Here is a 24,713-nt window from a genome sequence, read left to right on the forward strand (position 1 = left end):
CCTCCACCCCTCCAGCCTCTCCATCCCCACCTCCATCCTCCACCCCTCCATCCCATCCACCCTCCATCCTCCACCCTCAGCCTCTCCATCCCTCCACCCTTCCAGCGTCTCCATCCTCCACCCCTCCAGCCTCTCCATCCCTCCTCCAGCCTCTCCATCCTCAACCTCCAGCCTCTCCATCCTCCACTCTTCCAGCCCCTCGGCCTCTTCCTCCCCTCCAGCCTCTCCCATCCTCCACCCTTCCAGCCTCTCCGTCCTCCACCCCTCCAGCCTCTCCCATCCTCCACCCCTCCAGCCTCTCCATCCTCCACCTTCCAGCCTCTCCATCCCCTCCACCCCTCAGTCTCCATCCTCCACCTCCAGCCTCTCCATCCCTCCACCCCTCCAGCCTCTCCATCCTCCACCCTTCCGGCCTCTCCATCCCTCACCCCTCCAGCCTCTCCATCCCTCCACCCCTCCAGCCTATCCATCCTCCACCCTCAGCCTCTCCGTCCTTCCACCCCTCCAGCCTCTCCATCCTCCACCTCCAGCCTCTAGATCCGTCCACCTCCAGCCTCTCCATCCGTCCACCCTTCCAGCCTCTGGATCCCTCCACCCCTCCAGCCTCTCCATCCTCCAGCCTCTCCGTCCTCACCCCTCCAGCCTCTCCGTCCTCGGTATACCCTTCCAGCCTCCATCCCTCCACCCATTCCAGCCTCTCCATCCTCCACCCTTCCAGCCTCTCCATCCCTCCACCCCTCTAGCCTCTCCGTCCTCTACCCTCCAGCCTCTCCATCCCTCCACCCTCTCTATCTCCGTCCCTCCAGCCTCTCCATCCCTCCACCCAGCCAGCCTCGCATCCTCCCACCCCTCCAGCCTCCCATCCCTCCACTCTTCCAGCCTCTCCATTCCTCACCCCTCCAGCCTCTCCATCCCTCCATCTCCTCCAGCCTCTCCCATCCCGTCCACCCCTCCAGCCTCTCCATCCCTCCACCCCTCCAAGCCTATCCCATCCTCCAACCCTCAGCCTCTCCATCCCTCCACCCATCCAGCCTCTCCGTCCTCCACCCCTCCAGCCTCTCCATCCTCCACCCTCCAGCCTCTCATCCCTCCACCCCTCCATCCTTCCACCCCTCCAGCATCTCATCCCTCCACCCCTCAGCCTCTCCATCCTCCACCCCTCCAGCCTCTCCATCCCTCCACCCTTCCAGCCTCTCCATCCCTCCACCCCTCGGCCTCCTCCATCCCTCCACCCTTCCGGTATCTCTATCCTCACCCCTCCAGCCTCCCGTCCATCACCAACCAGCCTCTCCATCCTCACCCTCGGCCTCTCCATCCTCACTCTTCAGCCTCTCCGTTCCTCCGCCATCCCAGCCGTCCATCCCTCCTCAGCCTCTCGTCATCCTCCATTCCGGCCTCTCCATCCTCCACCCCTCCAGCCTCTCCATCCCTCCACCCCTCAGCCTCTCCATCCTTCCACCTCCAGCCTCCTCCATCTCTCCATCCTCAGCCTCTCATCCCTCCACCCTCCAGCCTCTCCATCCTCCACCCCTCCAGCCTCCATCCTTCCATCCTCCACCCTTCCAGCCTCTCTGTCCCTCACCCCTCCCAGCCTCTCCGTCCCTCCACCCAACCAGCCTCTCCATCCCTCCACCCTCAGCCTCTCCATCCTCCTCTTCCAACCTCTCCATTCTCTCACCATCAGCCTCTCCACCCCTCCACCCTCCGCCTCTCCATCATCCACCCTTCCGGCCTCTCCATCCCTCCACCCCTCCAGCCTCTCCATCCTTCCACCCCTCAGCATCTCCATCCTCCACCCTCCAGCCTCTCCATCCCTCCACCCCTCCAGCCTCTCCATCCTTCCACCCCTCCAGCCTCTCTCTCCACCCCTCCAGCCTCTCCATCCCTCCACCCTCAGCCTCTCCATCCTTCCACCCCTCCCGGCCTCTCCATCCCTCCAACCCTCCAGCCTCTCCATCCCTCCACCCCTCCAGCCTCTCCATCCTTCCACCCCTCCCAGCATCATCGTTCCACCCCTCCAGCCTCTCCATCCTCCGCCCCTCCAGCCTCTCCCATCCCTCCACCCTTCCAGCCTCTCCATCCTCCACCCTTCAGCCCTCCACCCCTCCAGCCTCTCCATCCTTCCACCCTCCAGCCTCTCCATCCCTCCAACCCTCCGGCCTCCATCCCTCCCACCCCTCCAGCCTCCTCCGTCCTTCCACCCCTCCAGCCTCTCCATCCCTCACCCTCCGGCCTCTGTCCTCCATCCTTCCCACCCTCCAGCATCTCATCCCTCCACCCCTCCATTTGTCTCCGTCCTCCACCTTCGGCCTCTCCATCCCTCCACCCCTCCATCCCTCCCACCCTCCAGCCTCTCCGTCCCTCCACCCTTCCGGCCTCTCCATCCCTCACCCCTCTGGCCTCTCCGTCCCTCTGCCCTCCAGCCTCCATCCTCCACCCTCTCTGTCCTCACCCAACCAGCCTCTCCATCCCTCCACCCCTATCCAGCCTCTCTCAGCCTCTCCGTCCTCCACCCCCTCCAGGCTCTCGTCCCTCCACCCCTCCAGCCTCTCCACCCCTCAGCCTCTCCACCCTCCCAGCCTCTCCATCCCTCCACCCCTCCAGCCTCTCCATCCCTCCACCCCTCCAGCCTCTCCATCCTTCCACCCCTCCCGCCTCTCCATCCCTCCACCCCTCCAGCCTCTCCATCCATCCACCTCCGGCTCTCCATCCCTCCACCCCTCCAGCCTCTCCATCCTTCCACCCTCCATCCTCTCCATCCCTCCACCCCTCCAGCCTCTAGATCCCTCCACCCCTCCACCTCTCCATCCCTCCACCCCTCAGCCTCTCCATCCACTCCACCCTCAGCCTCTCCATCCCTCCACCCCTCCAGCCTCCATCCGTCACACCCCTCAGCCTCTCCATCCCTCCACCCTTCAGGCCTCCTCCCGTCCACCCCTCCATCCCTCCACCCCTTCAGCCTCTCCATCCCTCCACCCTCCAGCCTCCATCCTCCACCCTTCCAGCCTCTCCATCCCTCCACCCCTCCAGCCTCTCCATCCCTCCACCCTCCGGCCTCTCCCGTCCTCCACCCTCCAGCCTCTCCATCCTCCATCCCTCCAGCCTCTCCATCCCTCCACCTTCCGGCCTCTCCATCCTCCACCCCTCCGGCCTCCCATCCTCCACCCCTCCAGCCTCTCCATCCCTCCACCCCTCAGCCTCTCCATCCCTCCACCCCTCAGCCTCTCCATCCTATCCACCCTCCAGCCTCTCCCATCCCTCCACCAGCCTCCTCCATCCATCCACCCCTCCAGGCTCTCCATCATATCCACCCTCCAGCCTCTCCATCCTTCCACCCCTCCATCCTCTCCATCCTCCACCCTCCAGCCTCTAGATCCTCCCACCCCTCCAGCCTCTCCATCCTCCACCCCTCCAGCCTCTCCATCCCTCCACCCCTCCAGCCTCTCCATCCCTCACCTCCAGCCTCTCCATCCCTCCACCCCTCCAGCCTCTCCATCCCTCACCTTCAAGCCTCTCCATCCTCCACCCCTCCATCCCTCCACCCTTCCAACCTCATCCTCCCACCCCTCAACCTCTCCATCCTCCACCCTTCCAGCCTCTCATCCCTCCATCCCTCCAGCCTCTCCATCCTCCACCTCAGCCTCTCATCCCTCCACCCCTCCAGCCTCTCCATCCTCCATCCTCCAGCCTCTCCATCCCTCCACCTTCCAGCCTCTCCATCCCTCCACCCCTCCAGCCTCTCCATCCCTCCACCCTCCAGCCTCTCCATCCTCCACCCCTCCAGCCTCTCCATCCCTCCACCCCTCCAGCCTCCATCCTTCCACCCCCTCCAGCCTCTCCATCCCTCCACCCTCCAGCCTCTAGATCCCTCCACCCTCCAGCCTCCATCCTCCACCCTTCCAGCCTCTCCATCCTCCACCTCAGCCTCCATCCTCCAGCCTCTCCATCCTCCCACCCCTCCAGCCTCTCGTCCTCCACCCTTCAACCTCTCCATCCCTCACACCCTCGGCCTCCGTCCATCCCACCTTCAGCCTCTCCATCCCTCCACCCCTCTAGCCTCTCCGTCCTCTGCCCTCAGCCTCTCCATCCCTCCACCCTCTCTATCCCTCCACCTCCAGCCTCTCCATCCCTCCACCCATCCAGCCTCTCCATCCTCCACCCCTCCAGCCTCTCCATCCCTCCACCTTCCAGCCTCTCCATCCCTCCACCCCTCCAGCCTCTCCATCCCTCCACCCCTCCAGCCTCTCCATCCCTCCACCCCTCCAGCCTCTCCATCCCTCCACCCTCCGGCCTCTCCATCCCTCCACCCTTCCAGCCTCTCCGTCCCTCACGGCCTCCAGCCTCCCGTCCCTCCACCCTCAGCCTCTCCATCCCTCCACCCTCCAGCCTCTCCATCCCTCCCACCTCCAGCCTCTCCGTCCTCCACCCTCCAGCCTCCCGTCCCTCCGCCCCTCCGGCCTCTCCGTCCTCCACCTTCCGCCTCCATCCCTCCACCCCTCCTAGCCTCTCCATCCCTCTGCCCAGGTCAGCCTCTCCGTCCCTCCACCTCTATCCCTCCACCCTCGAGCCTCTCCGTCCCTCCGCAACCAGCCTCTCCATCCCTCACCCCCTCCAGCCTCTCCATCCTCCCACCCTTCCCAGCCTCTCCATCCCATCCACCCTCCAGCCTCTCCATCCTCCACCCCAGCCTCTCCATCCCTCCACCCCTCCAGCCTCTCCATCCCTCCACCCCTCCAGCCTCTCTCCGTCCCTCCACCCTTCCGGCCTCTCCATCCTCCACCCCTCCAGCCTCCATCCCTCCACCCCTCCAGCCTCTCCATCCCTCCACCCCTCCAGCCTCTCCATCCTCCACCCCTCCAGCCTCTCCATCCTCCACCCCTCCAGCCTCCATCCTCCACCCCTCCAGCCTCTCCATCCCTCCACCCCTCCAGCCTCTCCATCCCTCCACCCTTCCAGCCTCTCCATCCTCCACCCTTCCAGCCTCTCCATCCTCACCCTCTGGCCTCTCCGTCCTCTGCCCTCCAGCCTCTCCATCCTTCCGGCCTCTCCGTCCTCCACCCAGCCAGCCTCTCCATCCCTCCACCCTCCAGCCTCTCCATCCCTCCCACCTCCAGCCTCTCCATCCCTCCACCCTTCAGCCTCTCCATCCCTCCACCCCTCCAGCCTCTCCATCCTCCACCCCTCCAGCCTCCATCCCTCCACCCTCCAGCCTCCATCCTTCCACCCTCCAGCCTCTCATCCTCCACCCTTCCAGCCTCTCCATCCCTCCACCCCTCCAGCCTCCCATCCCTCCACCCTCCAGCCTCTCCATCCCTCCACCCCTCCAGCCTCTCCCATCCTCCACCCCCTCCATCCTCTCCATCCCTCCACCCCTCCAGCCTCTCCATCCCTCCGTCCCTCAGCCTCCGTCCCTCCACCCCTCCAGCCTCTCCGTCCTTCCACCTCCAGCCTCTCCGTCCCTCCACCCTCCAGCCTCTGGATCCTCCACCCTCCAGCCTCTCCATCCCTCCACCCCTTCCAGCCTCTCCATCCCTCCACCCTCCCAGCCTCTCCATCCCTCAGCCTCTCCATCCTCCACCCTCCAGCCTCTCCATCCCTCCACCCTTCCGTCCATCCCTCCACCCTCCAGCCTCCGTCCCTCCACCCTTCCGGCCTCCGTCCCTCCACCCTCTGGCCTCTCCGTCCCTCTACCCTCCGGCCTCTCCATCCCTCCACCCTCTCTATCCTCCACCCCTCCAGCCTCTCCATCCCTCCACCCAACCAGCCTCTCCATCCCTCCACCCTCCAGCCTCTCCACATCCCTCCACTCTTCCAGTATCTCCGTTCCTCCACCCTCCAGCCTCTCCATCCCTCCACTCCTCCAGCCTCTCCATCCTCCACCCTCCATCCTCTCCATCCTCCACCCTCCATCCTATCCATCCTCCATCCTCCAGCCTCTCCCATCCCTCCACCCCTCCAGCCTCTCCATCCCTCCACCCCTCCAGCCTCTCCATCCCTCCACCCCCTCCAGCCTCTCCATCCCTCCACCTCCCATCCCCCCTCCAGCATCTCCATCCCTCCACCCTCCAGCCTCTCCGTCCCTCCACCCCTCCAGCTCTCCATCCTCCACCCTTCGATCTCCGTCCCCCCCTTCCGGCCTCTCCGTCCCTCCACCCCTCCAGCCTCTCCATCCCTCCACCCCTCCGGCCTCTCCGTCCTCACCCTCCAGCCTCTCCGTCCCTCCACCCTTCCGGCCTCCGTCCCTCCACCCTCCAGCCTCTCCGTCCCTCCACCCCTCCAGCCTCTCCATCCCTCCACCCCTCCAGCCTCTCCATCCCTCCACCCTCCAGCCTCTCCATCCCTCCACCCCTCCAGCCTCTCCATCCCTCCACCCTCCAGCCTCTCCGTCCCTCCACCCTCCAGCCTCTCCATCCCTCCACCCTCTCTGTCCCTACACCCCTCCAGCCTCTCCATCCCTCCACCCTTCCAGCCTCTCCATCCTCCACCCTCCGATATCTCCGTCCCATCCACTCTTCCAGCCTCTCCATTCCTCCACCCTCCGTATCTCCATCCCTCCACTCCTCCAGCCTCTCCATCCCTCCACCCTCCAGCCTCTCCATCCTCCACCTCCAGCCTCTCCATCCCTCCACCCTCCAGCCTCTCCATCCTCCACCATCCAGCCTCCGTCCTCCATCCTTCCAGCCTCTCCATCCCTCCACCCCAGTCTGGCCTCTCCATCCCTCCACCCTCCCGCCTCTCCATCCCTCCACCCCTCCGTCCTTCCCCCTCCAGCCTCTCCATCCCTCCACCCCTCTCCTCTCCATCCCTCTACCCCTCAGCCTCTCCATCCTCCACCCTCTCTGTCCTCCACCCCCTCCAGCCTCCATCCTCCACCCAGCCAGCCTCTCCATCCCTCCACCCCTCCAGCCTCTCATCCCTCCACTCTTCCAGCCTCCCATTCCTCCACCCCTCCAGCCTCTCCATCCCTCCAGCCTCCATCCCTCCACCCCTCCAGCCTCTCCATCCTTCCACCCTCCAGCCTCTCATCCCTCCACCCCTCCAGCCTCTCCATCCTCCACCCCTCCAGCCTCTCCATCCCTCAGATCCACCCAGTCTCCCATCCCTCCACCCTCCAGCCTCTCTGTCCCTCCACCCCTCCAGCCTCCTCCATCCCTCCATCTCCTCTCCACCCTCCAGCCTCTCCATCCCTCCACCCTCCATCCTTCCACCCCTCCAGCCTCTCCATCCTCTCCATCCAGTTTCTCCATCCCTCCACCCCTCCATCTCCATCCTTCCATCTCCCGTCCTCTCCATCCCTCCACCCCTTCCAGCCTCTCCATCCCTCCACCCTCCATTCTCCATCCTCCACCTTCCAGCCTCGATCCTCCACTTCTCCAGCCTCTCCATCCTTCCACCCTCCAGCCTCTCCATCCCTCCACTCCCTCCATCCTCCACTCCATCCTCCACCCCACTCCAGCCTCTCCATCCTTCCACCCCTCCATGTTTTCACCTCCACATCTCCATCCACTCCACCCCTCCAGCCTTTCCGATCCTCCACCCTTCCAGCCTCTCATCCTCCACCCCTCCAGCCTCTCCATCCTTCCACCCCTCCATCCTTCCACCCCCCAGCATCTCCATCCTCCACCCTCCAGCCTCTCCATCCCCTCCACCCCTCCAGCCTCCTCATCCTTCCACCCCCTCCAGCCTCTCCATCGTTCAACCCCTCCAGCCTCTCCATCCCTCCACCCCTCCAGCCTCTCCATCCCTCCACCCTCCATCCTTCCACCCCTCAGAATCTCCATCCCTCCACCCCTCCAGCCTCTCCCATCCCTCCACCCTTCAGCCTCTCCATCCTCCCAGCCTTCCAGCCTCTCCATCCCTCCACCCCTCTAGCCTCTCCATCCCACCACCCCTCCGGCCTCTCCGTCCTTCCACCCTCCAGCCTCCATCCCTCCACCCCTCCAGCCTCTCATCCCTCCACCCCTCCAGCCTCCGTCCCTCAGCCTCTCCATCCCTCCCACCCTTCCAACCTCTCATCCCTCCACCTCCAGCCTCCATCCTCCACCCCCAGCCTCTCCATCCCTCCACCCCTCCAAGCCTCTCCATCCCTCCACCCCTCCAGCCTCTCCATCCCTCCACCCTTCCAGCCTCATCCTCCCTCCGTCCCTCCAGCCTCTCCATCCCTCCACCCCTCCAGCCTCTCCATCCCTCCACCCTTCCAGCCTCTCCATCCCTCCTTCCAGCCTCTCCATCCCTCCATCCCTTCCACCTCTCCATCCTTCCACCCCTCCAGCCTCTCCGTCCTCCACCCCTTCCAGCCTCTCCATCCCTCCACCCCTCCAGCCTCCGTCATCCTCCACCCTTCCGCCTCTCCGTCCACTCCACCCCTCCAGCCTCTCCATCCCTCCACCCCTCCAGCCTCTCCATCCTCCCACCCTCCAGCCTCTCCATCCCTCCACCCCTCCAGCCTCATCCCTCCACCCCCTCCAGCCTCTCCATCCCTCCCACCCCTCTCAGCCTCTCCATCCCATCCTCCACCCCTCCAGCCTCTCCATCCCTCCACCCTTCGGCCTCTCCGTCCCTCCACCCCTCCAGCCTCTCCACTCCACCCTCCAGCCTCTCCATCCCTCCACCCTCCAGCCTCTCCATCCCTCCACCCTTCCAGCCTCTCCATCCCTCCACCCCTCCAGCCTCCATCCTCCACCCCTCCAGCCTCTCCATCCTCCACCCCCAGCCTCTCCATCCCTCCACCCCTCCAGCCTCTCCATCCCTCCGCCCTTCAGCCTCTCCATCCCTCCACCCTTCCGGCCTCTCCATCCCTCCACCCTCTAGCCTCTCCATCCCTCTACCCTCCAGCCTCTCCATCCTCCACCCCTCTCCATCCTCCACCCAACCAGCCTCTCCGTCCCTCCACCCTCCCAGCCTCTCCATCCCTCCACCCTCCAGCCTCCATCCTCCACCCTTCCAGCCTCTCATCCTCCACCCCTCGGCCTCTCCGTCCTCACCCCTCCGGCCTCTCCGTCCCTCCACCCCTCCTGGCCTCTCCATCCTCCGCCCTCCAGCCTCTCCATCCGTCCACCCTTCAGCCTCTCCATCCCTCCACCCCTCCAGCCTCTCCGTCCCTCCACCCTCCAGCCTCTCCATCCTCCACCCTCCAGCCTCTCCATCCTCCACCCCTCCATCCTCTCCATCCTCCACCCCTCCAGCCTCTCCATCCCTCCACCCCTCCAGCCTCTCCATCCACCTCCACCCCTCCAGCCTCTCCATCCTTCCACCCTCCAGCCTCTCCATCCTTCCACCCCCTCCAGCCTCTGGATCCCTCCACCTCCAGCCTCTCCATCCCTCCACCCTCCAGCTCTCCATCCCTCCACCCTCCAGCCTCCTCCTCCAGCCTCTCCATCCCTCCACCCTCCAGCCTCTCCATCCCTCCACCCCTCCAGCCTCTCCATCCCTCCACCCTCCAGCCTCTCCATCCCTCCACCTTTCCAGCCTCTCCGTCCCTCCACCCCTCCAGCCTCTCCATCCGCCACTCGGTATCTCCATCCTCCCCCCTCTATCCTTCACCTCGGCCTCTCCATCCGTCCACCCAACCAGCCTCCGTCCCCTCCACCTCCAGCTCTCCGTCCATCCACTCTTCCAGCCTCTCCGTTCTCCACCCCTCCAGCCTCTCCATCCCATCATCCTCAGCCTCTCCGTCCTCACCCCCTCAGCCTCTCGTCCTCCACCCCTCCAGCCTATCCATCCCTCAACCTCCAGCCTCTCCATCCTCCACCTCCAGCCTCCTCCATCCCTCCACCCCTCAGCCTCTCCATCCTCCACCCTCCAGCCTCTCCATCCCTCCACCCCTCCATCCTTCACACCCTCCAGCATCTCCATCCCTCCACCCCTCCAGCCTCTCCATCCCTCCCCACCCCCTCCGGCCTCCCATCCCTCCACCCTTCCAGCCTCTCCATCCTTCCACCCTTCCAGCCTCTCCATCCTCCACCCCTCCAGCCTCCATCCATCCACCCCTCCAGCCACTCCATCCTCCCACCCTTCCAGCCTCTCCATCCCTCCACCCTCCAGCCTCTCCATCCTTCCACCCTCCGTCCTTCACCCTATCTCCATCCCTCCACCCCTCCAGCAGCCTCTCCATCCCTCCACCCCCTCCAGCCTCTCCATCCTTCCACCCTCCAGCCTCTCCATCCCTCCATCCCTTCCAGCCTCTCCCATCCTCCACCCCCTCCAGCCTCTCCATCCTCCACCCCTCCATCCTTCCACCTTCCAGAATCTCCATCCCTCCACCCTCCAGCCTCTCCATCCCTCCACCCTCCATCCTCCGTCCACAGCCTTCCAGCCTCTCCATCCCCTCCACCCCTCTAGCCTCTCCATCACCTCTCCACCCCTCCAGCCTCCGTCCTTCCACCCCTCAGCCCCTCCATCCTCCACCCTCCAGCCTCTCTCCATCCCTCCCACCCTCCAGCCTCCGTCCTCCAGCCTCTCCATCCCTCCACCCTTCCAGCCTCTCCATCCCTCCACCCTCCGGCACCTCCGTCCCTCCACCCTCCAGCCTCTCCGTCCCTCCACCCCTCCAGCCTCTCCATCCTCCACCCTCCATTCCCGGCCTGGATCCTCCACCCTTCCAGCCTCTCCATCCTCCATCCCATCAGCCTCTCCATCCCTCCACCCCTCCAGCCTCTCCGTCCCTCCACCCTTCCCAGCCTCTCCGTCCCTCCACCCTTCCAGTCTCCGTCCCTCCACCCTCCAGCCTCTCCGTCCCTCCATCCCTCCAGCCTCCATCCCTCCACCCTTCCAGCCTCCGTCATCCCTCCACCCTCCAGCCTCTCCATCCTCCACCCTCCAGTCTCTCTATCCTCCACCCCTCCAGCCTCTCCATCCCTCCACCCACCAGCCTCTCCATCCTCAACCCCTCCGGCCTCCCATCCTCCGCCCTTCCAGCCTCTCCGTCCTCCGCCCTCCCAGCCTCTCCATCCCTCCACCCTTCCAGCCTCTCCATCCTCTCACCCTCCAGCCTCTCCATCCCTCCACCCCTCCAGCCTCTCCGTCCTCCACCCTTCCAGCCTCTCATCCTCCAACCCTCAGCCTCTCCACCCTCCACCTCCATCCCTCCACCCTCCAGCCTCTCCATCCTCCACCCTCCAGCCTCTCCATCCTCCACCCTCCAGCCTCTCCATCCCTCCACCTCCAGCCTCTCCATCCTCCACCCTCCAGCCTCTCCGTCCCTCCACCCTCCCAGCCTCTCCATCCTCCGCCTCCGGCCTCTCCGTCCTCCACCCCCTTCCAGCCTCTCCATCCCTCCACCCCTCATGGCCTCTCCGTCCCTCTCCCCTCCAGCCTCCGTCCCTCCACCCTCCCATCCGTCCACCCAACCATCCTCTCATCCCTCCACCCCTCCAGCCTCTCCGTCCTTTCTCCACCCTCGATTTCTCCGTCCCTCCACCATTCGGTTTCTCATCCCTCCACCCTCCAGCCTCCATCCTCCACCCTCCAGCCTCTCCGTCCACTCCACCCCACCAGCCTCTCCGTCCCTCCATCCTCCAGCCTCTCCATCCCTCCACCCTTCCCAGCCTCTCCATCCCTCCACCCCTCCAGCCTCTCCATCCCTCCACCCCTCCAGCCTCTCCATCCCTCCACCCCTCCAGCCTCTCCATCCCTCCACCCCTCCATCCTCTCCATCCCTCCACCTCCAGCCTCCATCCTCCACCCCTCCAGCCTCTCCATCCTCCACCCCTCCAGCCTCCCATCCTTCCACCCTCAAGCCTCTCCATCCCTCCACCCTCCAGCCTCTAGATCCCTCCACCCTCCAGTATCTCCATCCCTCCACCCATTCCAGCCTCTCCATCCCTCCTCCACCCTCCAGCCTCCATCCCTCCATCTTTCAGTATTCCGTCCCTCCACCCCTCCCGGTTTCTCCATCCCTCCACCCTTCCATTCCTTCCCTCTACCCTCCAGCCTCTCCATCCCTCCACCCTTCCAGTTTCTCCGTCCTCACCCTCCTAGCCTCTCCGTCCCTCTACCCTCCAGCCTCTCCATCCCTCCACCCTCTCTATCCCTCCACCCTCCAGCCTCTCCATCCCTCCACCCAACCAGCCTCTCCATCCCTCCACCCTCCAGCCTCTCCATCCCTCCACTCTTCCAGCCTCTCCATTCCTCCACCCCTCCAGCCTCTCCATCCTCCACCCTCCAGCCTCTCCATCCCTCCACCCCTCCAGCCTCTCCATCCTCCACCCTCCCCTTTCCTATCCATCCCTCCAACCCTCCAGCCTCTCCATCCCTCCACCCCCAGCCTCTCCGTCCCTCCACCCTCCGTTTTCTCCGTCCCTCCACCCTCCAGCCTCTCCATCCCTCCAGTTTATCCGTCCTTCCACCCCTCCAGCATCTCCGTCCCTCCACCCTCCAGCCTCTCCGTCCCTTCCACCCCTCCAGCCTCTCCATCCCTCCACCCAGTTTTCCAGCCTCTCCATCCCTCCACCCTTCCAGCCTCATCCCTCCACCCTCGGCCTCTCCATCCCTCACCCTCCAGCCTCTCCGTCCCTCACCGCTCGGCCTCCATCCCTCCTCCAGCCTCTCCGGCCTCCGTCCCTCCAGCCTCTCCATCCCGTCCACCCCTCCAGCCTCTCCATCCTCCACCCTCCGGCCTCTCGTCCCTCCACCCTCCAGCCTCTCCATCCATCCACCCTCCGCCTCCATCCCTCCCACCCCTCTGGCCTCTCCGTCCCTCTGCCCTCCAGCATCTCCATCCCATCACCCTCCTCTCATCCTCTCACCCCCTCCAGCCTCTCCATCCCTCCACCCAACCAGCCTCTCCGTCCCTCCACCCCGCCAGCCTCTCCATCCTCCACTTCTCCAGCCTCTCCATTCCTCCACCCTCCAGCCTCATCCCTCCGCCCTCAGCCTCTCCGTCCCCTCCACCCTCCAGCCTCTGCGTCCTCCACCCCTCCAGCCTCCATCCCTCCACCCTTCCGGCCTCTCCGTCCCTCCACCCCTCCGCCTCTCCGTCCCTCCACCCTTCCAGCCTCTCCATCCCTCCACCCCTCCGGCCTCTCCATCCCTCCACCCCTCCAGCCTCTCCATCCCAGGCCTCTCCACCCCTCCAGCCTTCCACCCCTCCAGCCTCTCCATCCCTCCCACCCTCTGGCCTCTCCATCCCTCTACCTCCGGCCTCTCCATCCCTCACCCTCTCTATCCTCCACCCCTCCAGCCTCTCCATCCCTCCACCCAACCAGCCTCTCCGTCCCTCCACCCCTCCAGCCTCTCCATCCCTCCACCTCTTCCAGCCTCTCCATTCCTCCACCTCCAGCCTCTCCATCCTCCAGCCTCTCCCATCCCTCCACCCCTCCAGCCTCTCCATCTTCCACCCTCCAGCCTCTCCATCCCTCCACCCCTCGGCCTCTCGTCCCTCCACCCTCCAGCCTCTCCATCCCTCCGCCCCCAGTCTCTCCATCCCTCCCACCCCTCCAGCCTCTCTATCCTCCACCTCCAGCCTCTCCATCCCTCCATTCCTCTCCACCCCTCAGCCTCTCCATCCCTCCACCTCCTCCATCCTTCCACCCCTCCAGCCTCTCCATCCCTCCACCCTTCCAGCCTCTCCCATCCCTCCACCCCTCCAGCCTCTCCATCCTTCCACCCCTCCATCCTCTCCGTCCCTCCACCCCTCAGCCTCCGTCCATCACCCACTCTCAACCTCTCCATCCCTCCACCCTTCCAGCCTCCATCCCTCCCACCTCCAGCCTCTCGTCCTTCCACCCCTCCAGCCTCTCCATCCCTCCAACCCTCCAGCCTCTCCCATCCCTCCACCCCTCCAGCCTCCATCCTTCCACCCTCCATGTCCACCCCCTCCAGCATCTCCATCCCTCCACCCCTCCAGCCACTCCGTCCTCCACCCTTCCAGCCTCTCCATCCTCCACCCTCCAGCCTCTCCGTCCTTCCACCCTCCATCCTTCCACCTCCCGGCATCTCCGTCCCTCCACCCTCCAGCCTCTCCATCCCTCCACCCTCCAGCCTCTCCGTCCTTCCACCCCTCCAGCCTCTCCATCCTTCCACCCCTCCAGCCTCTCCATCCTCCACCCCTCCAGCCTCTCCATCCCTCCACCCCTCCATCCTTCCACCTCCAGAATCTCCATCCTCCACCCCTCCATATCTCCATCCCTCCACCCTTCCAGCCTCTCCATCCTCCAGCCTTCCAGCCTCTCCATCCCTCCACCCCTCTGGCCTCTCCATCCTCCTCCAGCCTCTCCATCCTTCCACCCCTCCAGCCTCTCCATCCCTCCCACCCCTCAGCCTCTCCATCCTCCACCCCTCCAGCCTCTCCATCCTCCAGCCTCTCCGTCCCTCCACCCTTCCGGTCGTCCCTCCACCCCTCCAGCCTCTCCATCCCTCCACCCTCCAGCCTCTCCATCCCTCCACCCTCCAGCCTCTCCATCCTCCACATTCAGCCTCTCCATCCCTCCACCCTTCCAGCCTCTCATCCTCCATCCTCCGTCCCTCTCCATCCCTCCACCCTCCAGCCTCCATCCTCCACCCTTCCAGCCTCTCCGTCCCTCCACCCTTCCAGTTTTCTCCCGTCCTCCACCCTTCCAGCCTCTCCGTCCTCCATCCCTCCACCTCTCCATCCCTCCACCCTCCAGTCCTCTCCATCCTCCACCCCATCTCTCCATCCCTCCACCTCGATCCTCCACTATCCTCCACCCGGCTCCGGCCTCTCCGTCCCTCCACCTGACCAGTATCTCCGTCCTCGATATCCCGGCTCTCATCCCTCCACCCTTCCAGCCTCTCCGTCCTCCACCCCTCGGCCTCTCCATCCCTCACTCTTCCGACCTCTCCATCCTCTGCCCCTCGATCTCCATCCCTCCACCCTCAGTTCTCCATCCCTCCACCCTTCCAGCCTCCATCCCTCCTCCCACTCAGCCTTCACCACTTCCAGTCTCCATCCCTCCACCCCGTCAGCCTCTCCATCCCTCCACCCTCCAGCCTCTCCATCCTTCCACCCTCGATCTCGTCCTCCACCCCTCAGCCTCTCCATCCTCCACCCCTCCAGCCTCTCCATCCTCCCACCCCTCCAGTCTCTCCATCCCTCCACCTCCAGCCTCTCTATCCTCCACCCCTCCAGCCTCTCCATCCCTCCCATCCTCTCCACCCCTCCAGCCTCCATCCCTCCACCCTCCATCCTTCCACCCCTCCAGCCTCTCCATCCCTCCACCCTTCCAGCCTCTCCGTCCCATCCACCCCTCCAGCCTCTCCGTCCCTCCACCCTCCATCCTCTCCATCCTCCACCCTCCCAGCCTCTCCACCCCTCCACCCCTCCAGCCTCCATTCCACCCTCCCTCCATCTCCCACCCCCTCCAGCCTCTCCATCCCTCCACCCCATCCAGCCTCTCCGTCCTTCCGTCCCTCCAGCCTCTCCGTCCTTCCGCCTCTAGTTATCTCCATCCATCTACCCCTCCCAGCCTCTCCGTCCCTCGCCCTCTCTATCCCTCCACCCATCGCCTCTCCATCCTCCACCCAACCAGTATCTCCGTCCTCCACCCCTCAGCCTCTCCGTCCATCCACTCTTCCAGCCTCTCCATTCCTCCACCTCCAGCCTCCATCCCTCCCACTCCTCCGCCTCCATCCCTCCATCCCCTCCAGCCTCTCCATCCCCCTCCACCTCCAGCCTCTCCGTCCCTCCCACCCATCCAGGCCTCTCGTCCCTCCACCCTCCACCTCTCCGTCCTTCCACCCTCCATCCTTCCACCCCTCCAGCATCTCCATCCCTCCACCCTCCAGCCTCTCCACCCCTCCAGCCTCTCCATCCCTCCACCCTCAGCCTCTCCATCCTCCACCTCCAGCCTCTCCGTCCCTCCGCCCTTCCAGCCTCTCCATCCCTCCACCCTCCAGCCTCTCCACCCCTCCAGCCTCCATCCTCCACCCCTCCAGCCTCTCCATCCCTCCACCCTCCAGCCTCTCCATCCTTCCACCCCTCCAGCCTCTCCATCCCTCCACCCTCCAGCCTCTCATCCTCCACCCCTCCAGCCTCTCCATCCCTCCACCCTCCAGTCTCTCCATCCCTCCACCCCTCCAGCCTCTCTGTCCCTCCACCCCTCCAGCCTCTCCATCCTCCACTCCTCTCCACCTCCAGCCTCTCCGTCACTCCACCCCTCCATCCTTCCACCCCTCCAGCCTCTCCATCCTCCACCCTTCCAGCCTCTCCATCCTCCACCCCTCCAGCCCTCCATCCTTCACCTCCATCCTCTCCATCCTCCACCCCTCCAGCCTCTCCATCCCTCCACCCCTCCAGCCTCCATCCCTCCACCCCTTCCAGCCTCTCCGTCCCTCACCCCTCCAGCCTCTCCGTCCTTCCACCCCTCCAGCCTCTCCATCCCTCCCAACCCTCCAGCCTCTCCATCCTCCACCCCTCCAGCCTCTCCATCCTTCCACCCTCCATGTTCCACCCTCCAGCATCTCCATCCCTCCACCCTCCAGCCACTCCATCCCTCCACCCACTTCCAGCCTCTCCATCCCTCCACCCTCAGCCTCTCCATCCTTCCACCCCTCCATCCTTCCACCCTCCAGCATCTCCATCCCTCCACCCCTCCAGCCTCTCCATCCCTCCACCCTCCAGCCTCTCCATCCTTCCACCCCTCCAGCCTCCCATCGTTCAACCCCTCCAGCCTCTCCATCCCTCCACCCCTCCAGCCTCTCCATCCACTCCACCCCTCCATCCTTCCACCCTCAGAATCTCCATCCCTCCACCCTCCAGCCTCTCCATCCCTCCACCCTTCCAGCCTCTCCATCCTCCAGCCTTCGGCCTCTCCATCCCTCCCACCCCTCTAGCCTCTCCATCCCACCACCTCAGCCTCTCCGTCTTCCACCCCTCCAGCCTCCATCCCTCCCACCCCTCCAGCCTCTCCATCCTCACCCCTCCAGCCTCTCCATCCTCCAGCCTCTCCATCCCTCCACCCTTCAGCCTCCCATCCCTCCACCCCTCCAGCCTCCATCCCTCCACCCTCCAGCCTCCGTCCCTCCACCCCTCCAGCCTCTCCATCCTCCACCCTTCGCCTCTCCATCCTCCACCCTTCCAGCCTCTCCATCCCTCCATCCTCCAGCCTCTCCATCCCTCCACCCCTCCAGCCTCTCCATCCCTCCACCCTTCCAGCCTCTCCATCCCTCCACCCTTCCAGCCTCTCCATCCTCACCCTTCCAGCCTCTCCATCCCCTCCCATCCTCAGCCTCTCCATCCCTCCACCCCTCCAGCCTCTCCATCCTCCACCCCTCCAGCCTCTCCATCCCTCCACCTTCCAGCCTCTCTATCCCTCCACCCCTCAGCCTCTCCATCCCTCCACCCAGCCAGCCTCTCCATCCTCAACCCTCCAGCCTCTCCATCCCTCCACCCTTCCAGCCTCTCATCCCTCCACCCCTCCAGCCTCTCCATCCTCCACTCTTCCAGCCTCTCCATCCCTCTGCCCCTCGGCCTCTCCATCCTCCCACCCTCCAGCCTCCCGTCCCTCCGCCCTTCCAGCCTCTCCATCCCTCCACCCCTCCAGCCTCTCCACCCCTCCAGCCTCTCCATCCTCCACCCCTCCAGCCTCTCCATCCCTCCCACCTCCGGCCTCCATCCTTCCACCCCTCCAGCCTCTCCATCCCTCCACCCTCCAGCCTCTCCATCCCTCCACCCTCCAGCCTCTCCATCCCTCCACCCTCCAGTCTCTCCATCCCTCCACCCCTCCAGCCTCTCTATCCTCCACCCCTCCAGCCTCTCCATCCCTCCACTCCTCTCACCCCTCCAGCCTCTCCATCCCTCCACCCCTCCATCCTTCCACCCTCAGCCTCTCCATCCCATCCACCCTTCCAGCCTCTCCGTCCCTCCACCCTTCCAGCCTCTCCATCCTTCCACCCCTCCATCCTCCATCCCTCCACCCTCCAGCCTCTCCATCCCTCCACCCTCCAGCCTCTCCATCCTTCCACCCCTCAGCCTCATCTCTCCACCTCCAGCCTCTCCATCCCTCCACCCTCCAGCCTCTCCATCCTTCCACCCCTCCAGCCTCTCCATCCTCCCAACCCTCCAGCCTCTCCATCCTCCACCCCTCCAGCCTCTCCATCCTTCCACCCCTCCAGCCTCTCCATCGTTCCACCCTCAGCCTCTCCATCCCTCCACCCTCCAGCCTCTCCATCCCTCCACCTTCCAGCCTCTCCATCCCTCCACCCTTCCAGCCCTCCACCCTCCAGCCTCCATCCTTCCACCCCTCCAGCCTCTCCATCCCTCAAGCCCTCCAGCCTCCTCATCCTCCACCCTCCCAGCCCATCCTTCCACCCCTCGAGCCTCCATCCTCCCACCTCCAGCCTCTCCGTCCTCCATCCTTCCACCCTCCAGCGTCTCCGTCCCTCCACCCCTCCGTTGTCTCCATCCCTCCACCCTTCCGCCTCTCCATCCATCCACCTCCATCCCTCCATCCCTCCACCTCCATCCCTCCCCTTCCAGCCTCTCCATCCCTCCACCCTCCTAGCCTCTCCATCCTCTACCCTCAGCCTCTCCATCCCTCCACCCTCTCTATCCTCCACCCAACCAGTTTCTCCATCCCTCCACCCCTCCAGCCTCCAGCCTCTCCAGTTTCTCCATCCCCTCCACCTCCAGGCTCTCCATCCTCCACCCCTCAACCTCTCCACCCCTCCAGCCTCTCCACCCCTCCAGCCTCTCCATCCCTCCACCCCTCCAGCCTCTCCATCCCTCCACCCTCCAGCCTCTCATCCTTCCACCCCTCCAGCCTCTCCATCCCTCCACCCCTCCAGCCTCTCCATCCATCCACCCCTCCAGGCTCTCCCATCCCTCCACCCCTCAGCCTCTCCATCCTTCCACCCCTCCATCCTCTCCATCCCTCCACCCCTCCAGCCTCCTGAATCCCTCCACCTCCACTCTCCGTCCCTCCACCCCCAGCCTCTCCATCCTCCACCCTCCAGCCTCCATCCATCCACCCCTCCGGCCTCTCCATCCTCCACCCCTCCAGCCTCTCGTCCTCCACCTTCAACCTCTCCATCCTCCACCCCTCCATCCTCCACCTTCAGCCTCCATCCCTCCACCTCCAGCCTCTCCCATCCCTCCACCCTTCCAGCCTCTCCATCCTCCGCCCCGAGCCTCTCCATCCCTCCATCCCTCCAGCCTCTCCATCCTCCACCTCCAGCCTCTCCATCCCTCCAGCCTCTCCATCCCTCCCCCTTCCAGTCTCCATCCTCCACCCCTCCAGCCTCCATCCCTCCCACCCCTCCAGCCTCTCCATCCACTCCACCCCTCCAGCCTCTCCATCCCTCCACCCTCCAGCCTCTCCATCCCTCCACCCTCCAGCCTCTCCGTCCTTCACCTCCAGCCTCTCCATCCTCCACCCTCCATTTTCTCCATCCATCCACCCCTCCAGGCTCTCCATCCTCCACCCTCCAGCCTCTCCATCCTTCCACCCCTCCATCCTCTCCATCCCTCCACCCTCCAGCCTCTAGATCCCTCCACCCCTCCAGCCTTCCATCCCTCCACCCCTCCAGCCTCTCCATCCTCCACCTCCAGCCTCTCTCCATCCTCCACCCCTCCAGCCTCTCCATCCCTCCACCCCTCCACCTCATCCCTCCACCCTCCAAGCCTCCATCCTCCCTCAATCCCTCCACCCTTCCAGTCTCCATCCCTCCACCCTCCAGCCTCTCCCATCCCTCCACCCCTTCCAGTCATCCTCCATCCCCTCACCCTCCAGCCTCTCCGTCCTCCACCCCTCCAGCCTCCCATCCTCCAGCCTCTCCATCCCTCCATCCCTCCAGCCTCTCCATCCCTCCACCTTCCAGCCTCTCCATCCTCCACCCCTCCAGCCTCTCCATCCCTCCACCCCTCCAGCCTCTCCATCCTCCACCCTCCAGCCTCTCCATCCCTCCACCCCTCCAGCCTCTCCATCCTTCCACCCCTCCAGCCTCTCCATCCTCCACCCTCCAGCCTCTAGATCCTCCACCCCTCCAGCCTCTCCCATCCCTCCACCCTTCCAGCCTCTCCATCCTCCACCCCTCCAGCCTCTCCATCCTCCAGCCTCTCATCCCTCCACCCCTCCAGCCTCTCCATCCCTCCACCCTTCCAGCCTCTCCATCCCTCCACCCCTCCAGCCTCCATCCCTCCACCCTTCCAGCCTCCCATCCCTCCACCCCTCTGTGCCCCTCTCCATCCCTCTGCCTCCGGCCTCTCCATCCTCCACCCTCTCTATCCTCCACCCCTCCAGCCTCTCCATCCCTCCACCCAACCAGCCTCTCCATCCTTCCACCCCTCCAGCCTCTCCATCCTCCACCCTTCCAGCCTCTCCATCCTCCACCCCTCCAGCCTCTCCATCCCTCCACCCTCCAGCCTCTCCATCCTTCCACCCCTCCAGCCTCTCCATCCTCCACCTCCAGCCTCTCCATCCCTCCACCCTCAGCCTCTCCGTCCTCCATCTCTCCATCCTCTCCAGCCTCTCCATCCTCCACCCTCCAGCCTCCTCCATCCCTCCACCTCCATCCTTCCACCTTCCAGCCTCTCCATCCTCCACCCTTCTTTCCAGTTCTCCATCCCTCCACCCCTCCAGCCTCTCCATCCTTCCACCCCTCCATTCTTCCATCCTCCACCTCCAGCCTCCATCCTTCCACCCTCCAGTTTTCTCCATCCTCCACTCCTCCAGCCTCTCCATCCCTCCACCCTCCAGCCTCTCATCCCTCCATCCTCCAGCCTCTCCATCCCTCCATCCTCCAGTTTCCATCCCTCCACCCCTCCAGTCTCCATCCCTCCACCCTCAACCTCTCCATCCTCCATCCTCCAGCCTCTCCATCCTTCCACCCCTCCAGCCTCTCCCATCCCTCCACCCCTCCAGCCTCTCCATCCTCCACCCCTCCAGCCTCATCCCTCCACCCCTCCAGCCTCTCCATCCCTCCCACCCCTCCAGCCTCTCCATCCTTCACCCTCCAGCCTCTCCCATCCATCCACCCCTCCAGCCTCTCCATCCTCCACCCCCTCCATCCTTCCACCCCTCCAGCCTCTCCATCCCTCCACCCTCCAGCCTCCACACCTCCACCTCCAGCCTCTCCATCGTCCACCCCTCCAGCCTCTCCATCCCTCCACCCTCCAGCCTCTCCATCCCTCCCACCCTTCCAGCCTCTCTATCCTCCACCTCCAGCCTCTCCATCCCTCCACCCACCAGCCTCTCCGTCCTCCACCCTTCCAGCCTCTCCATCCTCCACTCTTCCAGCCTCTCCATCCTCCACCCCTCCAGCCTCTCCATCCTCCACCCCTCAGCCTCTCCATCCCTCCACCCTTCCAGCCTCTCATCCGTCCTGCCTCCAGCCTCTCCATCCTTCCACCCCTCCAGCCTCTCATCCTCCACCCCTCCAACCTCTCCATCACCTCCATCCTCCAGTCCCATCTCCATCCTTCCACCCCTTCGCCTCGGTCCATCCCTCCACCCTCCAGCCTCTCATCCTCCACCCCTCCAGCCTCTCCATCCCAGCCACCCTCCAGCCTCCCTTCCACCCCTCCAGCCTCCATCCCTCCACCCTCCAGCCTCCATCCATCCACCCTCCACCCTTCTACCCTCCATCTCCATCCCTCCACCCCTCCAGCCTCTCCATCCTCCACCCTTCAGCCTCTCCATCCCTCCACCCTCCAACCTCTCCATCCCTCCACCCTTCCAGCCTCTCCATCCTCCACCCCAGCCTCATCCCTCCACCCCTCCAGCCTCTCCACCCTCCCTCTCCAACCCCTCCAGCCTCTCCATCCCTCCACCCCTCCAGCCTCCCGTCCTTCACCTCCAGCCTCTCCATCCTCCACCCCTCCACCTCTCATTCCACCCCTCCAGCCTCTCCATCCCTCCACCCTCCAGCCTCTCCATCCCTCCACCCTCAGCCTCTCCATCCTCCACCCTTCCAGCCTCTCTATCCCTCCACCCCTCCAGCTCCATCCCTCCAGCCAACCAGCCTCTCCATCCCTCCACCCCTCCCAGCCTCTCCATCCCTCCACCCTCCAGCCTCTCCATCCCTCCACTCTTCCAGCCTCTCCATCCCTCCACCCCTCCAGCCTCTCCATCCCTCCACCCCCAGCCTCTCCATCCCTCCACCCTTCCAGCCTCTCCATCCTCCACCCTCCAGCCTCTCCATCCTTCCACCCCTCCAGTTTTCTCCATCCCTCCACCCCTCCAGCCTCTCCATCCTTCCACCCTCCAGCCTCTCCATCCCTCCACCCCTCCAGCCTCTCCATCCTCCACCCCTCCAGCCTCTCCATCCCTCCACCCTCCAGCCTCTCCATCCCTCCACCCTCCAGCCTCCATCCACCCTCCAGCATCCCTCCATCCCTCCACCTTCCACCCTCCCATCCCTCCCTCCACCCTCCAGCCTCTCCATCCCTCCACCCCTCCAGCCTCTCCATCCACCTCCCATCCTCCACCCCTCCAGTCCATCCTTCCACCCCTCCAGCCTCTCCATCCCTCAAGCCTCTCCATCCCTCCATCCTTCCACCCCAGCATCTCCATCCCTCCACCCTACAGCCTCTCATCCCTCCACCCTTCCAGCCTCTCCATCCTCCCCCCTCCAGCCTCTCCATCCCTCCACCTTCCAGCCTCCCATCCCTCCACCCTCCAGCCTCTCCATCCCTCCACCCTCCAGCCTCTCCACCCTCCAGCCTCTCCATCCTTCCACCCTCCAGCCTCTCCATCCCTCCACCCTCCAGCCTCCCATCCCTCCACCCCAGCCTCCAGCCTCCATCTCCATCCCTCCACCCCTCCAGCCTCTCATCCATCCTCACCCCTCCAGCCTCTCCATCCCTCCACCCCTCAGCCTCCCATCCTTCCACCCCCTCCAGCCTCTCCATCCCTCCACCCCTCCAGCCTCTCCATCCCTCCACCCCTCCATCCTTCCACCCCTCCAGCCTCTCCATCCCTCCACCCCTCCAGCCTCTCCATCCCTCACCCTTCCAGCCTCTCCATCCCTCCACCCTCCAGCCTCTCCATCCTCCCACCCTTCCCGCCTCTCCATCCCTCCACCTCCAGCCTCTCTCATCCTCCACCCCTCCAGCCTCCCACCCCTCCAGCCTCTCCATCCTCCTCCTCCAGCCTCTCCATCCCTCCACCCCTCCAGCCTCTCCATCCCTCCACCCCTCCAGCCTCTCCATCCCTCCACCCCTCAGCCTCTCCATCCCTCCACACCTCCAGCCTCCGCCGCTCCACCCCTCCAGCCTCTCCATCCCTCCACCCCTCCAGCCTCTCCATCCCTCCACTCTTCCAGCCTCTCCATCCTCCACCCTCCAGCCTCTCCATCCCTCCACCCCTCCAGCCTCTCCATCCCTCCACCCTTCCAGCCTCTCCATCCCTCCACCCCTCCAGCCTATCCATCCTTCCACCCCTCCAGCCTCTCGTCCCTCCACCCTCCAGCGTCTCCATCCTTCCACCCCTCCAGCCTCTCCATCCCTCCACCCTCTCCATCCCTCCACCCCTCCAGCCTCTCCATCCCTCCACCCCTCCAGCCTCTCCATCCTTCCACCCTCCAGCCTCTCCATCCTCCATTCCTCCAAGCCTCTCCATCCCTCCACCCTCCATCCTTCCACCCTCCAGCATCTCCATCCTCCACCCTACAGCCTCTCCATCCCTCCACCCTTCCAGCCTCTCCATCCCTCCACCCTCCATCCTTCCACCCCCTCCAGCATCTCCATCCCTCCACCCTTCCAGCCTCCCATCCCTCCACCCTTCCAGCCTCTCCATCCCTCCACCCCTCCAGCCTCCACCCTCCAGCCTCTCCATCCCTCCACCCTCCAGCCTCCATCCCTCCACCCTCCAGCCTCTCCATCCCTCCACCCCTCCAGCCTCTCCATCCTTCCACCCTATCTCCAGCCTCTCCATCCCTCCACCTCTCCAGTCCATCCACCCTCCAGCCTCTCCATCCTCCACCCCTCCAGCCTCCGTCTCCTCCAGCCTCTCCATCCTCCACCCCTCCAGCCTCTCCATCCTTCCACCCCTCCAGCCTCTCCATCCCTCCATCCCTCCACCCTCCATCCTTCCACCCCTCCAGCCTCTCCATCCTCCACCCTTCCAGCCTCTCCATCCTCCACCACCAGCCTCTCCATCCTCCACCCTTCCAGCCTCTCCATCCTCCACCTCAGCCTCCATCCCTCCACCCTCCAGCCTCTCCATCCTTCCACCCTTCCAGCCTCTCCGGCCTCCGTCCTCCACCCTTCCAGCCTCTCCATCCTCCATCCCTCCACCCTCTCCATCCTTCCACCCTTCCAGCCTCTCCATCCCTCCACCCTTCCAGCCTCTCCATCCTCCACCCCTTCCAGCCTCTCCATCCCTCCACCTCCAGCCTCTCCATCCCTCCACCCCTCCAGCCTCTCCATCCCTCCACCCTTCCAGCCTCTCCATCCTCCACCCCTCCAGCCTCTCCATCCCTCCACCTCCAGCCTCTCCATCCCTCCACCCCTCCAGCCTCTCCATCCCTTCCACCCTCCAGCCTCTCCATCCCTCCACCCCTCCAGCCTCTCCATCCTCCACCCCTTCCAGCCTCTCCATCCTCCACCCTCCAGCCTCTCCATCCAGTCCACCCTCCAGCCTCTCCATCTTCCACCCTCCAGCCTCTCGTCCATCCACCCCTCCAGCCTCTCCGTCCTCCACCCTTCAGCCTCTCCATCCTTCCACCCCTCCCAGCCTCTCCATCCCTCCACCCTCCAGCCTCTCCATCCCCTCCACCCCTCCAGCCTCTCCATCCTTCCACCCCCTCCAGCCTCT

At 65.3% G+C, this 24,713-nt stretch overlaps 1 protein-coding gene across 4 annotated transcripts in view; it reads right to left on the reverse strand.

Annotated features, from left to right (window-relative positions):
- LOC112238626 (signal-induced proliferation-associated 1-like protein 2) overlaps positions 1-24,713 on the reverse strand; it is a 341,137-nt gene that overhangs the window by 213,750 nt on the left and 102,674 nt on the right. The window lies entirely within an intron of this gene.

This window comes from Oncorhynchus tshawytscha, linkage group LG24 (assembly GCF_018296145.1).
Source record: "Oncorhynchus tshawytscha isolate Ot180627B linkage group LG24, Otsh_v2.0, whole genome shotgun sequence".
Lineage (NCBI taxonomy): Eukaryota > Metazoa > Chordata > Actinopteri > Salmoniformes > Salmonidae > Oncorhynchus > Oncorhynchus tshawytscha.